This window comes from Ascaphus truei, chromosome 18 (assembly GCF_040206685.1).
Source record: "Ascaphus truei isolate aAscTru1 chromosome 18, aAscTru1.hap1, whole genome shotgun sequence".
Taxonomy (NCBI): Eukaryota; Metazoa; Chordata; class Amphibia; order Anura; family Ascaphidae; genus Ascaphus; species Ascaphus truei.
In genome coordinates this window covers 14,807,503-14,823,735 of record NC_134500.1, presented here as the reverse complement: position 1 = coordinate 14,823,735, position 16,233 = coordinate 14,807,503, and the positions used below count along the sequence as shown (strand labels likewise).

The window sequence follows — 16,233 nt, the reverse complement described above, 5'->3', positions numbered from 1 at the left end:
CACTTCGGTTGCACAAAACGCTCAATATGATTGGGCAAAAGAGAGACCTCTAACAGGTGCCCCCCAGGTATCATCGTAGTCATTTAGAGGTGGCTGTAACATGCACTGTTGCTTTGAAGAATGAAACTGATCTCTCATTAGAACAATGGTAATGCCTATAATTATGTTGTTTTACACATGGTTGTGTCGTTATGGTACGTTAACAAATATTGTTTTGTGATAATGATTCCATGACTGTGTACAAATCACTTTGTGATTTTTAAAAAAAGCCATAATTAAAACATCAGTTGAATTTAGTATTCACCTGTTTCTGAAAGAGCACTTCCACAAAGCCAATGGATGTTTTCTATCAGACACTTGTCTCCTTATGTGTTCAGCATATCAAGAGATGCAAAATGTTACATTTCAATCTTATAGACCCCAGCCATATGGCATGTCACAAACATCCTGATTAAACGTAACAGCTTTTGCCATTATAGTAAATTTTGCCTAGACAGCTATGTGACAACTTACTGGGATGCATACTAATCTTCCAGGACATATCCACGCTATAAATAATTAAAGCTAGGAATTAGCACCTTACAGAGCAAGGAAAGGTTGATGTGTCCTTATTTCCTGAGCAGAGATAGAGCAGTACCACTCTAACCTGGTGTACGGGGCAGTCTTGAGCTTTGTGCCATCTCAACAGTTTTTATCATCTAATTACGATGCAGACAATTTTTAATCTTCCAGAAGTGGTGATTAAAGTAAAATAGCTTATAAATAAAGAAATATACGCGAGCACCATGGTCTTGATAAAAAAAAGGCATTTAAAGGGGTTATAGTCTTTATCAAAAGTCAAGTTAAGAGCTCATTGTGCGTTTATGAAAAGATAAAGTTCTGGGGTTATTTCACCTCTTTCTAGACTAAGTCAAGAGAGGAGCTGAACTCATTAAGTCAAGATGAGATCAGAGTTCTAAACTATGAAAGGCAAAGGAAGAAGTAATATAAGAAGCTGTTTTACTGTCTGGGTGAGTTGCCGAGTTTGCCAGTGCCCTGCTTAGCATCAAGGTTCTTATTGCTGCAGCTTGGGCTCTACTCCGGGTTCCCTTCAATGAGAGAAGCTCCGCATGACTCCAGTTTAGAGTGGAGCTGAGGAGAGACAGGCAATGCGTTCAATTATAAAGGTTGCATGCACTTTTGACATGAAGTTTAAGGTATCTGTTCCTAAAATCCCAGGAAAGTCAATCGTTTGAGGGTTCGGTATTTCATATGTGTAATGGCAATTCTAGTTTCTGGTTGGTCTGAACCAGAATATCTCCCAGTGCAAAATTCCTTTGTGTCAGAGATATTTTAGCATTTAGCCTCTTTTCACAGTAGCTGCTGAACCGTCAATAAATGTGGCCTCCAACAGTAGTGTGGCCCAGTAGGTCCCTACTATAAGTCAACACAATGGCAACTTGTCAGTTGCCATCTTAATGTCGCAGAAGTGCTGGGACATCTGAGGACATCGCTGTAACGCTGTGGTGGGCCTACGTTGAGTTAGCCTGGATTCAAGTTAATTAAAAACTAAAAGTAAATTCCCATGAATGTGGGGCAGGGTGCAGCAATAACAGATACAGCCCACGTTCCCACCTCTACTAGATTCATTTTAATGTTATTATCTTAACACATTACACTTATACACAAAAAGGCACAAATAATTCTGGAAAAATGATGGTTGCTTATACTTCACCTGCGATGCAATAATGAAGCTCTTACGAAATAACACAGCATGCAAATGTATTAACATTCAGACCTCTATTGTTGAGAACAAACAACTTGCACATTTTGGTCATTTCAGATTTTTGATTATCCACATTTAATATACAGAGGAAGTTGAAAGCTGCCGTATCATCATTAGCCAACAATTAAATGTGTTATCAATTAGGTAAAGTCTAAAAACAAGCAATGGAAATAAAGCTGAACCCCGTTATAGCGCGGATATCGCTTGGGGTCCAAAGAATGTGATCGCGTTATATACGGACCGCGTTCCGCGTTAAAAAAATTACGACGAACATTACACCCCTCAAGGGTTCCGCGGCCACTGGAGGGGGAGAGCCGGGTTAACTCTCCCAGCTGTTCCAGACCCGGCAGCGCTGTGGCACCCCCACGCAAGACTGACCTGGCATCAGCTGGCAGCTCTCCCCTCTCCCTGGTAAGCAGTGTCAAATGACACAGCGGGGTCACGTGATGCCGGAGCCGAGGGGAAGGGGGGGCGCAGGCAGCAAACTCCCTGCCACCTGGCACACGATAAGCCCTGGTCAACAGGAGAGGATGGAAATGGCATGGTAGGGGCATATTATTGGGAGCCACGCTCACATCGCGTTATTAGTGGATTCGCGCTGTAACGGATAGCGCTATAACGGGGTTGAGCTGTATATGAGGACTGAAAAGCAAATATAGGACTATACACGAATAACCACAATTCCTTTTATTATATTATACTAAAAAGATTAACAATACAGGTATAATTCTGTTCACGTCTTTACAACATGGAACATGCCAGTACAACTAAGTCATTGCATAAAACATACAACACTTTTCTTACTATTTTTAAGTTCCCAATTAATTGTAATTACTGCCTTTGATGGCTGCGAATACACAATGTAGACAAAAATAAAGCAATTTATTAAGCCCATAGGAGCTTTGAATAATAATAATAATAGCATTAGCAGACAATTACACCTAACCTGCTGGAGCCCAAATCATATTACCACTAAAACGTTATTCTTTTTGTTTCACTTGTTGCTTTGTGATCTTTGGACACAGAAGGGAGTTCTTATTTTACTACACGCTAAACTTTTTGTAATTTAATCATTTTTCGGTTTCAAAAGTTTGATTAGTATAAGTTATCTAAGTAAAACCGAAAACAAATATTCACAAAATACTAAACAGAATATCCACAATCCTTAAAACATGTGCTATAGTATGTGGCAGGCAAATAATATCACACCAGATTTACTCTTTAATGATTTCAGTTAAGAAAACCAAAATAGTAACAGAAACAAAATCAGTAGTATGGTCTCTGGATCGGTATAAATAGCAATCTCCTGAATAGCCTCCTGCACATGTGGCTTGATCCTCTAATAAGTTTCTCTGGCAGCTATGATTTTCCCTAGTGACCTTTGTAACCAGTTCCAAATACTATGAATTTTCTATTACAACTGACACCAACGTCACATGTGGTTAGTTTGTAACAGCCCTAATTAGCTGGCTACTAAGTATCAAGTATATTGCCTATCCAATTATTACTATTGGCAACATAGTCGCCCTGAACACTGATTGGGGTATGTGGTCTAGAGAGAGGCTAGTGAGTTATTTCTCTCCTTTGAAAGAATAGCATACTTCTTTTAAACTACTCTGATGTTGTAATTTTAGAAGACCCACTTTCCCCCTTTCACATACAAAATCAAAACGGTTTCCCTGGCTGTTTACATGCATCCAGAAGGAGACACACTCTGACACTGCAGGCATTTCAGAACAGCGTTCTCCCCTCTGCCACTAAGTAACATGTGCTGTGATGCCTACACTGCCCGACCTGCGTTTCGCTCAATGAGAGAACTTCCTGCGAAACGTGCATCGGGTAGCATAGGTATCACAGCACAAGCTTTAGTCGTGCATTGGTTTCAGTTGTAAGAATAGGAAATTTATAGTTTGCAACAGGTGGCCCTCGGGACCTTTACTGGTGGCCCCTCAACTGCTGGCCACCCCTGAAGCCTGCTCTCCCTCTCTTTCCAGTGTGGAGGGAGTGGAGATGTTGCCGGTTTGAATTTTAGATTTTTCCTGCTCTCTGAGCTACCTAATGACCATGCTAATCACTAGTTTCCAGTGTAAGGAGAGGAGTGGAAGAGTATTCATAATTTTATCGACATTATGACGCTTACTGGAGAGGGCGGGGAGAAGCAACTACCCTGGGCACTATATATAATGTGTGGCCCTTTTGAGGGCTCAGGGGCCACTTATGTTATGTTTATTTTATATATATATATATATATATATATATATATATATATATATAAAGGCGAAAATAGCCGTGTTAGTCCAGTTGCGATAGTGCAGAATAAATGAGTTCTTCAGTATTAGGTGATTCCTTTTTTATTGGACTAACAATTTATGTCATAGGACAAGCTTTCGAGAGTTCTCCTCTCTTCCTCAGGTCAAGCAATACTGATATAAACTCAGTGCCAGTCAGTGTCTTTACACTGAGCCACTCCTATTTTGAAAAGTCTTATTCAAACCACACCCTCCACGCATGTGTATTCAGACTTCTAGTCTAGGTATGTGTAGACAGGAACACTATGGAGTAATGGATGAGAATGATACTGTCCACACTTCCCAAGAAATACTTGTGAAGCCTGAATTTCTGAGCTGTCTAAAGATGTGGGAATGTCTGCACGTGTCTTTTTTTCTGACATTTTTACGCACTTTTATATTAAAATTACGTTTTCGTACAATTTTCGTGACTGCTCAAAATTTTCAACCATTTGTCAATTTTCAAAGAAATGCACAAAAATAGATTACAAAGTCATGTGACCTGTAAATGTACTATTATATAATATTTGCCAAATTTATTTTGGTGAACTTTAACATTTTCGTGAAAAAAGGGCAGATTTTTCATACTTTTGCACATTACTGTTCTTTTACTTATTCACGGTCTGTGAATTTTAGACATCCAACTTTTACAAAACAGCTCTAATGTAGCCCAGATTCCTAAACACAAGCAAAAAAAAAAACTTAAATGTCATTTATGTATAAATTAGCCATTGCTTGACTAAGTGCAGCAAATAAAAATATAATTTATGAGCACATTCACATGTCTCAGACAGGTTTGCAACCCGGCTTTTCACCATTATCTCCATTAGCGTACAATGCTCCCACTGAAGCCAGGGATTCTGGGAAATGACATGCAAATGAGCACAGTGTCACCTTCGGGACTAAGTGCATTAATAGTATTGATCTGGAAATAATGTCAACCAAGCAGAATATACGAATAATAAATAAACAGGATTTTAATATATATACACAGAGTATATATCTTGTGTTTGAGAGAGTGAGGGTGCTATGTAATGAACATGATAGAGCTACAAGGAAGCAGAAAGCTAAAGCTTTGGAGACATCCGGATGGGAGAAAGTATCATCTGATAGGAAAGAAAAGAAAGAAAGTGGAGGACCTCTTATAGCGTAGTAGTTTGATAAAATATATTGGTATAGTACAGGGGTGCACAAAATTTCTGTGCTGCACCCCCCTGCCTGCCAGCCCCAGTGCTCACTTCCCTCTTTTTCCTGTGACGTCACGTGTCCCTGCAGCGTCATTTGATGCCGCGTTGCCATGGCGACACGTTCAGAAGCCGGCTGAATCCCGGTAAGTTGAGATTGCAGAGGCCTTGCTCGGTCCCTGGCATTTAATTTGAGTACCTTGGGGAAGAGCGCGGGGCCTCTGCAACCGCCGCACCCCCCCCCCAAAAAAAATTCCTTCCCCTCCCAGTTTGCGCACCCCTGGTATAGTAAACTGGTATGATATGCACGTACAGAATTGTAAAAAGATTAAAGCATTGAGGTATAGTAACCAGGACCTCACATCTGCAGATCCCACTGGACGTCCTCTCAGATGGTGTAGGCGTCAATATATGACCCTTCACAGAGTGTCTGTATACATTCTTATTTATTATACACATTTTGGGCGCTTTGGACAACCATTGCTGTGTATCATCTGGTAGGAGGCAGATCAGCTGATAACATATATATGTATACAATATAAGATTGATGGGAAACCAAATCCTCGACTTCAAGTTACCATTATTATCAAAGACAACTAGAGCAAGGCCGCAGGGTGATGTCACTGAAACCTTTTTCTAAGTAAGCAATGCTGGTCATCGTGGATCACTATCAAAAATTGCATAGATGTGAGCATGTTGACAATCAGGCGCACAACCACTACAGATAACAGTAGACTAGCAATAAACTTTGTGGAGGTGTAGAAGTAAAGATGGGCGAATCCACCCAAAATCTGTTTCCCGGATTTTCGCTGATGTTACCCCCCTAAATCTGGATTCGGGCAGGTTTCAATCCGTACGGTTTCATCAAAAGCCGCCATTGGATAGGACCTGTGGACGGATTTGGAGAATTCAATCCGCGGATTTAGCAGTCCGTTGGCGGGTTCGACAAATCCATCCACGGGTTGCGGAATCCGCGGAGTGTATTGGTAATAATAATAATAAAAAATCCGCAAAACGCAAATTAGCCTTTTTGAGATTAATCTGCTGAAATCTGCCGAGCAAAGGAACCGTCTGATCCGCTGCGGATCCAAACCCGCCAAAAAGAATTCGCTTGTCTCTATGTACAAGTCAGTGGGTGCTGTCCTCCCAAACAGAGCTCTGACTCTCCTTGTATTTCAAGGTCTGGATTTCTCAGCTAAGCAAAATGTCATCAGTTCCTGCAGCATCTAAGGCTGCGTCCATAGAAGGACAGGCAGCGTTGAGCCGTGCGGACACTCCGCGATGAGCCCCATCATCCTCAATGAGGATGTCTTGAGAGGGGGCTCCCGCGAGCGTCCGTAGGTGTGCTGAGACGCAGGGATTTTCAGCCGACAGCAGAACCTGTTTCTGAGCGCGCTGTCGGCTGAAAACCTCCAATCATAGAGAAGCAGCGTCAACGGCGCCGTGACGTCGGCGCCGTGACATTGACGTCGGCGCTTTGCGGGCTATTGGCCAAGGGACGTCAGTGTCCGGACCCCCCGCCTCCCCGCGCCTCCCGATCGCGCGCGCTGACTCGTCTGCTAGTTCATATAATCGCTCCTGATGCGCAGACGAGCCTCAGCGCGAGCGCAGAGGAGCGCTGACTGCTAAACTATGGACGCAGCCCAAGACTCATTGTTGCTGATTTGTTAACCCTCTGAGGCTTGGCGAAATATATTGTGACATTCACTTGCACACATTGGTACACTTTAGCACATCTTTGGGTATGACTATGATAAGTATGATTCAGCATTACATTTAAGGCACAATATTAATTAAAAGTAAACACTGCAACAGTAACAAATATGGATAGTATTGTGCTTTTTGCCTCTCACAATACGTTTTTCTGATCAGCCTCCTTTCTTTCCCTCCCCAGCCTCGTCATTAAAAAGCCATCATACCACTAAAAGGTAAGCGTTCATTTAATATTCATTGACCTTGGTATTCTCCGTAGCAAAGCACTTCTACGTATGTTCTGCCTCCCGACTAACACAAGATTTCTTCTCGGTTTACCCTTTATTATTCAGGCCCTCTGAAGTGTATTAAAGTGCTTGTCCCCTTCCTTGTGTTTCTCGACCGAGAACCTAGATAAAGAAAATGAAATGTGGTGCCCGGATACTCAGATCTTTTGGCGAAAGAAAGGCGGGTTTTGTCTTTGGTTTTTCCACTCTGATTAATCCTTTTAGAAGAAGTAAGAGTAGCTGGCTTCTGAAGCGGGATCACATGACCATTCCCTTTATCTGCCACCTTCAATACAGCCTGTGCTTCAAGTTGAAAGGAACACCAGGTTGCATTGACTTCCTACATAACCGTCCTAAATATAGTTACTTTAAATGGATGGTCTTGAGCTAATTCTTTTTGATAATGCACATCACATTTCATTTTGAACTATTTCCGATAATTGGTTCGAAATCTTCTGAAAGTGCTATGATGTTGTTTGTCCGCACTCGGGCTGCTTTGATGCTTTAGGACTGCAGTTGCCTTTGTGTGGCATTCAGTGGTGGTGTTGGGAGATTGGGTTTCCAAGTAATGTTAAAACAGACGTTTATAATGGGAACTCTGGCATTAAAAATGAACTTGTTTGAGTACAAAGTTATTATGAGGGTGACCGCACGGGCTAGGATATTTGGTCACGCACGGCGTTTAGCCGCTACTCACCTCGCCGCCGGGACATCTCTCCGCCGGCCACTTTGCCACCACGGTAAGTCCCTAACCCTACCCTAAAAAAAACTAATCTTAACCCCTTATACTAACAGTACCCCCTACCCTAAAAATCTAAACCCTTTACTCTACAGTGCCTTATGCTACAGCAACTTAGCCTAAACCCCTTAACCTAAAAAACTAACTCCTATGCTTAACCCCCCCCCTAACCGCTAAAACCTCTATCCATAACCCCCTACACTAACCGCTAAAACCTCTATCCATAACCCCCTATCCTAACCGCTAAAACCTCTATCCATAACCCCCTATCCTAACCGCTAAAACCTCTATCCATAACCCCCTATCCTAACCGCTAAAACCTCTATCCATAACCCCCTATCCTAACCGCTAAAACCTCTATCCATAACCCCCTACACTAACCGCTAAAACCTCTATCCATAACCCCCTATCCTAACCGCTAAAACCTCTATCCATAACCCCCTATCCTAACCGCTAAAACCTCTATCCATAACCCCCTATCCTAACCGCTAAAACCTCTATCCATAACCCCCTATCCTAACCGCTAAAACCTCTATCCATAACCCCCTATCCTAACCGCTAAAACCTCTATCCATAACCCCCTATCCTAACCGCTAAAACCTCTATCCATAACCCCCTACACTAACCGCTAAAACCTCTATCCATAACCCCCTATCCTAACCGCTAAAACCTCTATCCATAACCCCCTATCCTAACCGCTAAAACCTCTATCCATAACCCCCTATCCTAACCGCTAAAACCTCTATCCATAACCCCCTATCCTAACCGCTAAAACCCTTATCCTTAACCCCCACCCTAACCACTAAAACTCCTATCCATAACCCCCTATCCTAACCGCTAAAACCCCTATCCTAACCACTAAACCCCTATCCTAACCACTAAACCCCTAATCTTAACCCCCTACACAACCGCTAAAGCCCCTACTCTTAACCCCCTAACCTTAACCCCGCTAAAATCCCTATCCTAACCGCCCTTAGGTTAACTTGCCTAATTGTTGCAATGGCCGGCGACTCATGTCCAGTGGCCGTTGCAACGGCCGAGTGTCTGCAGCAAAGGGTCCCTCCTGACCAAAACGCTGGCGCCATTTTGCCTTGACCAAATGTCCGATTCCGTGACTACACACTTCAACAGTTAAGGGTTTGTAGAGAGAAAAGAGATACACAAAGCACTATAGGTCAATTATAGCCAAACAGACGCCCCTTCCAAATATGTAGCGAGGGGGCGGCCTCGCCTTTAGTTATTGGTATTCATGGCAGGGCGGCAGAGTTTTATTGGCAAGGGACTGGGTGTTGTTATACTTTAACATATGTTTTCTACAAGAATAGTCCACTTTAAGGGCTAAAATAACGTAATACCCTTTTAGTTTAATGTATTTTACCAAAGGGACCCACTAAAATATTAATAGACACAGACTTGGTTCTAATAAGCACATTCGGTCATGCTATACCATCTGCATGTGCATTGCTAATATTGGGTTATATGTTTCATATCATTACAGTCAATTTAACAGATATCTTGTAATTACATGTTTTCATGCGAGCATTTTAATTGCAAACATATTTTTGATGTGACTCACAATACAATCAAAACAGAGTATCCCGAAACATATCAGCGAGAGCACACTGCATGACAAATGGGATTTTCAAGCCAATGCAAACTGCTATTAGACGAGTCTCATACTCTCGCTGCTCATAATTGATGAATTGCTGACAAACTGCACCTGCAATGTTTGGTGACCTGCCTTGATTTTCGTGGCTAACCCCAACTAGAAATAAGCGCTTTCCTGAGGTCCTTCCATGCCATGTCAGGATGAGAATAGCATCTTTTTGCCTCGGCCTTTTAGGCTTTGTCCATAGTGCAGGCTACGTACTGTAGCTCGCAGTGAATTATGTAGAATCTTTGATTACGCAGGATAGGGAGGTGAGGAGCGTGTAGGACAAAAGTTCGGGATCTAGTATTAGGGGCTACGCCACTTTGTGTTATATCGCTGTGTCGCCTCCCCTTATCTTTATTGGTTCTCTGATAAGAACAGGGTGGTATAAGGGTAAAGAAAACACTTCATTAAAGCTGCAGATCAAGCAATATCCTATGTGTGTGTTTTTTTTTTAAATAAATCAATTCTGTACTTGTAGCATTTTTTTAAAAACAGCTCTGAATGACTTTTTATGTATTATAATTTAACAAGCATTTTTTGTTTCTATAGCAACCATTTACAAAGTCACATCCTCTTCCTCCTCTGAAACAGGCTCTGGCACACCCCTTTTATGAGCCCTGCCTCTCTAGCAGTGCACTAGTATCTAGTGACTGCCTGGTCACATGATCTTCCCCATAGAACTTTGCATCTTTGGTCCTCTTCTGCTGCACTGACAGGCATTTAGTGAACCCCCAAGCCGAATCTTCGCTGATCGATCGCAGGGTGAACGGATCGATCGACAACCTAGCTAATTACTTATCATTGTGTGGATTGTATTGATGCACGTATTAAAGGGGGGGAAATTATTATTATTATTTTAAACGGCATCTTGGATTGCTGCTTTAACAAGAACTTCCCTACTCTGAAACCCCTAAGAAATATAGCTGGTCGACTATTTGGGGTGGCACCTTAAAAGGAAAAAATAGGAGGAATACTAATTAGAAGGGATTAGTTGTTAACATGGGAAATACCGTGGTAATGGATTAAAAATATAATCAGTACTGTAAACCATTTGATTTGAAGCCAAGGAATGACTGGCGTGATATTGGTAGAATGCTAAAACTTTGTATCCTTAGCTGTAAACTTTTTGGTCTTCCTGCCCCAAGGCATACTAACATCAGTACACAAACCTTTTCCCTTTAACTGCCTCTATTTTATCACATTTCACATGCTTAAAATATGCTTTGACAGGACAAGGATTCAGTGAAAATAAATATTCGGACTATGACCCAATAATCGTCTAACTGGCTATGAAGCTATCTGAAACATTATATTTTCCTGCACTGCCGTTATCTCATGAAACCACATAGCAGTGCATCTGTGTGGATTAATTCTTTTGAACGAGTAAAGCTGCTTTAGATTAATAAATCTTTTTGGCAACCGTTGTATAATTTTTTTTTTTACTTACAGAAAATAACAAATACGATTAGCGCAAAAATAACATTCGGCCCACAAGAGGTTTACAATGGGAATAATCTATTGAGTAGATTGAGCAATCAAAAGGCACAGTTTATACTGAGGTTATTATTACTATACCACCATTTTTACCTCTCTTAGTTGCGTGGTTACTGTTGATCCAATTAACCGGGATAACCAACTCTCAGCAAAGGATGAATATGACTAAGTTATCTAGCAAGAGACCCATTTGTATAGTATGCTATTGCTAGGCTTTTATAGATTTAAATTGCCACAGTTTAATTCCTTCAAGAAACAGATCTCATGTGTTGAGGATTACGGATTAGAGAGGAAGGAAAGCCTATTAAACGTTCAAATGAAGAAATGCAGGTTTCCTTCTGGGTACTCATTTCCAGTGGATGTTGAAAGACAAAAGTCTCTTCCATTGTAGATATATGTGAATATTTGTTTCTCCACGAATCTTATGTGTAGGGCAGCAGCTGTATACCATCAATCGCCTTGCTTTGGAGCATATCGCTCCCATCCTGTGCGATCTGCACTGGCTTCCAGTGATCATTCGTGTTGGATTCAAGTTGGCCGTTTTGGACTTTAAAACCTTGCCAAGCGCCTGCCCATCTGCGGTCTCTTTTGATGCCTCGGTGGGATATGGCCATCATCTCAGATCCTTAGGAGGGGGGTCCACCTCTCCGTGCTAATGGTATTGCATACCGACTTCACCACTGTTTCGGGCTCGGTGTGAGACTTACCTCTTCCTTCTAACTTTTCCTGTCTAACAAAATGAATTGCATATCATTTTAGTTTGTTCTTAGACTGACTGCTAAGTATTGCGATGCTCCCTTTAATGCAGGCGTATTTTTTATTTAGAAAAATAAATGATGAATATAATCTTCTGTGTCCCCTATTTGCATGGTTGCTTATACCTGTGGACAGGTAGGGAAATTCAAATAAATGTTCCAAATAATAATATCAAGTGTCCAATGTCCTTCTAGGTACACACGTGAATAATTTTTACGATGGCCATCTGCCAATATAACTCAGACACATTGGAGTGTCTAAGTGAACACATTTCAATCACCTGAATAATGAGGAATTTCTTGATTGCTTTGGGGTTTGTGGGAGCCGTAATCACAATCTTTTAATGCCCAAATCATAGTGTCTCAATGATTAGAGGTGCCCAAAACATTCACACAAGTTTGCAAAACTGGTGAATATTATACTTGAGCAGGACATGACAATTTAGCAAAATCAGCAGCATTTGGAAATATGAAACTAATCTCGGTCACTCCTTTTAAGCCACAACACCAGTTAACCTACTCAACTCGTGGTAAGACATTTTCGTAATATTTTAAACATGACACAAAAAAGGTCAGAGACATTGGTCCTTTTTGTCTTTCTACCGGAGGCAACAAAATTGACCTAAAAATACAATGTATTTGTATTATTCTTAAGAAGTACAGAGTAGATTTTAAAAGTCGTAAGCTTCTAAGCATGGACAGGCTGCAGAATACTAATTAATATGGACTGCTATTATGTCTTTCCTTTGATACTGTGTGTACAAAATAGTATTACTGTAGATGTTAGGAGGTTTCATAAGGACTAATAATCCCAATCGAGCCTTTACATCAGGTTATTTCTGAAAAATATGGTGTTTTACAGGTACTTATAATGCTAAACTGCCATGCCAATGAGTGCAGAGTGCTAAAAATGAATGCTTTTACTACGTTAATTGTCCGTGAAACTATCGCAATCATTTCACGCTATTACTGTCTGTTGTTAGTCTACTGGCAATTCCAAGAGCAGTTTGGTGCCTTCCATGAGTAGCTCATGTGTGGAAAGTTGTAAGAACTAAGGACAATGAAGAAGAGGTTCTCCTATTCCAAGGAGTGCTCTATAAAGTCCAGAGCAGAGCATTAACAGAGCTGATAAATCTGTCAGTATGATTCCTGCATAACGTATGCATGCTATCAACGTGTGTGTGTGTGTGTGTGTGTGTGTGTGTGTGTGTGTGTGTGTGTGTGTGTGTGTGTGTGTGTGTGTGTGTGTGTGTGTGTGTGTGTGTGTGTGTGTGTGTGTGTGTGTGTGTGTTTTAAAAGGTTTTTAAAATATTTGTATAGATAACACCAAGCTATGCAGTAAAAACATTGCATCCAAAAATGGGTAAATATGGTTCAAGCGCTTAGCAAGTGGGACATTAACTGTACAATACATCGTTAAACAAGGTAGTTATTGCAATTCAGCTGCTTAATGAACACACGAGGATACAACTAATTCTCGCCAGAAAGATTTTCTTTCGCATCAACTTGCACTAGCGGCAAATATATTCAGCCGTATTATTTGAGACTCATGGGTGACTTTAAGCTGAGTCCCCGCTGGCGCTGAGCGCGCTCATGCTTGGAGAGCGCTCCAAGCATGAGCGCCGGGTGTCCTGCATTTACGCGCGCGCGAGGGGGGGGGGGCATTGCGGGTAGTTCAGCGTGCAGGAAAGTATAGTTTTTTTTGTTTACTTAAGCGCCGAGCATGTGTGCCCGCGCGCGTGCACAGTGTGAGCAGGGACTTACTTATATCTATATATGTAAGTAACCGTCGCAAGCGCCACCCGCTCGGCGCTAGCGGGGACGCAGCCTAATATATGGCACGCGGGCATAAAGTGACACACGACATGCAGTTTGTTTGACACGCGGTAGTTATGCGACCCATGTGTCTCCATGAGTCCCCTGTAGACTGATAGGCTAGTCGTGTGTACAGGTCACACCATCAGACGCCCACGCGCACGTTGAGTGACCAGGCCGCAACCATGTGATGCCCTGATCAACTTACCTTAGGGCTGGGTGTAAGGTACGAGCAACTCAGAGGGTCAAGATTCCTGCCGCCATCGCCGCTGCCGTGCTCTCCCCATCACGCAAGGATTTGTCGTGGACTGTATTTAAAGGAGCTGTTCCTCCTACTGGTTTTTTTATTTTTTTAAGCCCCCATTTTTGTTACAGGGAACTGGGGGTCCCCCTGACCCACACATCACTGTTTTCAGCCCTGGGGTCCCACACTTCCAATCCTTAGTTAGGGTGGACTGTGCCTTTAATATTTGCTGATCTGGTTGCTGCTATCAGAGGTAAAGCTAGTGGCAGCTCAAAACAATGTTTGATTTTTGTTGTTTGTTTTTACCTTTATGACGAGACGCTCACCGGCACTGATTAACATGGGACTCGCTTTACGGTGCTTTCACCATCCAACGCTTCTTTCCGGAACGGATTTCCGTTGGATAACCGAGGACCGCCTGTATTGTTGTTATTTTACATAGGTGCCGGGTAATGTCACTTAAAGCCACGATGTGCCCATTTATGCAGCCCATGTTACATATCTCGCTGACTGCCCCTCACCTCTGGAATGCCCTCCCCTCAATACCCGACTAGCACCCTCTCTATCCACCTTAAATACCCCACCTTAAAACACACCTGCTTAACGAAGCATATGTGTAGCCAGATGGCTGATAATTAACACCTCCTACATAAAGCTTGGCCCCTGCAGACGCACTTACCAGAACGCCCTCCTACTGTCTCTGTACGTTCTTCCTACCTACCAATTAGATTGTAAGCTCTTCGGAGCATGGACTCCTTTTCCTAAATGTTACTTTTATGTCTGAAGCATTTCTCCCCTTTGTGCCTTATTTGTATTACTTGTTATTTATATGTTTGTCACGTGTATGACTGCTGTGAAGCACTATGTACATTAATGGCGCTATATAAATAAAGACATACATACATACATACATACATACATACATACATACATACATACATACATCTGCCGTGTCTCATAAATACCCCATATAAATGCTTATAATTTTTAACATATGGGCTTCCTGCAGTTGAACCTAACTTGCCTTCATTTAATTTGATTTAATAATAGTATGTTGGAGACCTTACCGAACGTGGGTTATCCTCTTTGAGCAATATTTATAACAGTTCCTACAAAGGCTTTGTACGTGACCTTTTCAGCTAATGAACAGAACAGGTGCTTTTATTTTTCAACAGAGAGAGTTCCTCCCAGTGTTTCTTATTTCCCCAGCTGTCCCCTGCAGTCTCTAATATATGCTTTATTATGGAGTAAGTTATTCATGATCTGTACAGTAGATGAAAGACTCATGGTGAGAGCCTCCCCTGAAATCACTTGTTGCTTTTGCCCATTTGCAACTACAAGTCCTTTATGAATTCTTAATTGTTAATGGACTGAAGAACATAATGCACAGCTGTGTTTAATCAGTGGCTGAAAGAGTGTTCATTAAACCAGGGTGCTTAACTCCACTCCTCAACTCCTCAAGCCCTATCCCCAACAGGTCAGGTTTTCAGGATATCCCAGCTTCAGCACAGGGGGCCTCACTCAGTCCCTGCTTCAGCACAGGTGGCTCAGTCTTCGACTGAGCCTCTGATTGAGCCACCTGCGCTGAAGCTGGGATATCCTGAAAACCTTACCTGTTGGGGAGGCTTGAGGACTGGAGTTGAGCACCCCTGAGTTAAACTATACAAGACATTGGGAATACTCTTCCCCTCGAAGATATAAATACGTACAGTACGTGCACCAGTTGTACATGCAGCCTGTAGAATGCGGGTGTTCAGTGGTCAGAGCAGCTCTGCAGGATCACTAGGGGTTTCGGAGCTGAGCAGTGTGTGAAAGGATTGAAAGCAGACTCTGACTTAACCCAGAGTAAGCTTTATTGAACAGGATGCAAACATGTAACATTCACCTGGTCAGTCCAGTCCCGGGTCCGGCAGTGCAGGTGCACAGACCTTGAGCAGTGTTAGGGATGGCTTCCCAATGGGAGGAACGCTGAACTTAGGCGTTGGTCCAGCACAGTCTCAATCTCCCCGGCCGGGACCCAGGTCAAAACTTTAGCACCGGCCGGGGAAATTAAGCTGGGGGCACTGAAGATCTCTTCAGCAGAGGGGCTGTACTTACCTGAGTAGGTTGAACTTCTGGGTTACGCCATTCGGGCCTCCATCATCCGCAAACCAGGGACAGTTGTCTCAGCCCTCCCTCCCCCCTGTCGCCGGGAGTCTCTCTCTTCCATAGCAGAAGCAGGGAATATTCTTAGGAGGAGAGAGGAACACCTTAGACCTTCTCTTCCTATTGTCCCGCCCTAAGCATATTAGTGGAAGTCCTTTAACCCTCGGACTT

General features: G+C 42.5%; 1 protein-coding gene across 3 annotated transcripts in view; it reads left to right on the top strand.

The window, feature by feature from the left end:
• The window catches only part of SEMA6D (semaphorin 6D), a 360,743-nt gene that overhangs the window by 236,098 nt on the left and 108,412 nt on the right, over positions 1-16,233 (top strand). For all 3 annotated transcript variants that reach the window (XM_075575660.1, XM_075575662.1, XM_075575663.1), the window contains one exon: positions 7,132-7,165. The gene's annotated coding sequence lies outside the window, so the exon portion shown is untranslated. The remainder of the gene's footprint in view (positions 1-7,131; positions 7,166-16,233) is intronic.